Source organism: Oncorhynchus nerka, linkage group LG14, assembly GCF_034236695.1.
Source record: "Oncorhynchus nerka isolate Pitt River linkage group LG14, Oner_Uvic_2.0, whole genome shotgun sequence".
Taxonomy (NCBI): domain Eukaryota; kingdom Metazoa; phylum Chordata; class Actinopteri; order Salmoniformes; family Salmonidae; genus Oncorhynchus; species Oncorhynchus nerka.
The window spans coordinates 855,483-858,626 of NC_088409.1; positions in this window are offsets into that span (position 1 = coordinate 855,483).

Sequence of the window (3,144 nt, forward strand, 5' to 3'; positions counted from 1 at the left end):
ACAGTCACACTACAGTCACACTACAGTCACACCACACAGTGTCACACTAGTCACACTACACAGTCACACCACACAGTCACACTACACAGTCACACTACACAGTCACACCATATACAATCACACTACACAGTCACACCACACACAGTCACACTACAGTCACACCACACAGTCACACTACAGTCACACCACACACAATCACACTACACAGTCACACCACACAGTGTCACACTACAGTCACACTACACAGTCACACCACACAGTGTCACACCCAGTCACACAGTCACACTAGTCACACCACACAGTCACACTAGTCACACCACACAGTTCTCATCTAGTCACACAGCCCTCACCTACAGTCACACAGCCCTCACCTACAGTCACACAGCCCTCACCTACAGTCACACAGCCCTCACCTACAGTCACACAGCTCTCACCTACAGTCACACAGCTTCACCTACAGTCACACAGCCCTCACCATACAGTCACACAGCCCCCTCACCTAGTCACACAGCCCTCACCTACAGTCACACAGCCCTCACCTACAGTCACACAGCCCTCACCTAGTCACACAGCCCTCACCTACAGTCACACAGCCCTCACCTACAGTCACACAGCCCTCACCTACAGTCACACAGTCCTCACCTAGTCACACACCCTCACAGTCACACAGCCCTCACCTAGAGTCACACAGTCCTCACCTAAGTCTTCTACACCTGCATTGCTTGCTGTTTGGGGTTTTAGGCTGGGTTTCTGTCACAGCACTTTGAGATATCAGCTGATGTACGAAGCCCTATATAAATACATTTGATTTGATTTGATTTAGTCACACACCATACAGTCACACAGCCCTCACCTACAGTCACACAGTCCTCATCTAGTCACACACCATACAGTCACACAACCCTCACCTACAGTCACACAGCCCTCACCTAGTCACACACCACCTACAGTCACACAGCCCTCACCTACAGTCACACAGCCCTCACCTACAGTCACACAGCCCTCACCTACAGTCACACAGCCCTCACCTACAGTCACACAGCCCTCACCTAGTCACACAGCCCTCACCTACAGTCACACAGCCCTCACCTACAGTCACACAGCCCTCACCTACAGTCACACAGCCCTCACCTACAGTCACACAGCCCTCACCTAGTCACACAGCCCTCACATACAGTCACACAGCCCTCACCTACAGTCACACAGCCCTCACCAGTCACACAGCCCTCACCTACAGTCACACAGCCCTCACCTAGTCACACACCTCACCATACAGTCACACAGCCCTCACCTACAGTCACACAGCCCTCACCTACAGTCACACAGCCCTCACCTACAGTCACACAGCCCTCACCTACAGTCACACAGCCCTCACCTAGTCACACAGCCCTCACCATACAACCTACAGTCACACAGCCCTCACCTAGTCACACAGCCCTCACCTACAGTCACAGCCCTCACCATACAGTCACACAGCCCTCACCATACAGTCACACAGCCCTCACCATCACAGTCACACAGCCCTCACCTACAGTCACACAGCCCTTTGACCTGATGTCACACACCAAATAAAGTCATTTGACAGCCCTCACCTACAGTCACACAGCCCTCACCTACAGTCACACAGCCCTCACCTACAGTCACACAGTCCTCATCTACCTACAGTCACACAGCCCTCACCTACAGTCACACAGCCCTCACCTAGTCACACACCACCTACAGTCACAGCCCTCACCTACAGTCACACAGCCCTCATCTACAGTCACACAGCCCTCACCTAGTCACACAGCCCTCACCTACAGTCACACAGCCCTCACCATACAGTCACACAGCCCTCACCTACAGTCACAGCCCTCACCATACAGTCACACAGCCCTCACCCTCAATGGAAGGGGGACTTTTATCTTATCAAAACAAGGGAACAGGGATGTGAAATCATTGAACATTAAAACATTGAACTGTTGGCACGATAATATACATGTCACATTAATAATGAATCTATAAAGATGTACACCGCTCCCTCAGATCAAGTAAAGACTAGCCATGTCCCTGCTAGCATGCTAGCAGATACCCATAGACTTCCAATCATTGCGCTAATGCTAATTAGCATTGGCTCACGGAACTACCTCTTAACTTCCTTCATACTGGACACAGAGACATAAAGATGGAATCTACGAGTTCATCTGACTCTGGGTCAGTAGATAAAGGACCTCATCTGACTCTGGGTCAGTAGATAAAGGACCTCATCTGAATCTGGGTCAGTAGATAAAGGGCTTCATCTGACTCTGGGTCAGCAGATAAAGGACCTCATCTGACTCTGGGTCAGTAGATGAAGGGCTTCATCTGACTCTGGGTCAGTAGATAAAGGACCTCATCTGACTCTGGGTCAGTAGATAAAGGGCCTCATCTGACTCTGGGTCAGTAGATAAAGGACCTCATCTGACTCTGGGTCAGTAGATAAAGGGCCTCATCTGACTCTGGGTCAGTAGATAAAGGACCTCATCTGACTCTGGGTCAGTAGATAAAGGACCTCATCTGACTCTGGGTCAGTAGATAAAGGGCTTCATCTGACTCTGGGTCAGCAGATAAAGGACCTCATCTGACTCTGGGTCAGTAGATAAAGGACCTCATCTGACTCTGGGTCAGTAGATAAAGGGCTTCATCTGACTCTGGATCAGTTGGTAAAGGGCCTCATCTGACTCTGGGTCAGTAGATAAAGGGCCTCATCTGACTCTGGGTCAGTAGATAAAGGACCTCATCTGAATCTGGGTCAGTAGATAAAGGGCCTCATCTGACTCTGGGTCAGTAGATAAAGGGCTTCATCTGACTCTGGGTCAGCAGATAAAGGACCTCATCTGACTCTGGGTCAGTAGATAAAGGACCTCATCTGACTCTGGGTCAGTAGATAAAGGACTTCATCTGACTCTGGGTCAGTAGATAAAGGGCCTCATCTGACTCTGGGTCAGCAGATAAAGGACCTCATCTGACTCTGGGTCAGTAGATAAAGGACCTCATCTGACTCTGGGTCAGTAGATAAAGGGCCTCATCTGACTCTGGGTCAGTAGATAAAGGACCTCATCTGACTCTGGGTCAGTAGATAAAGGACCTCATCTGAATCTGGGTCAGTAGATAAAGGGCTTCATC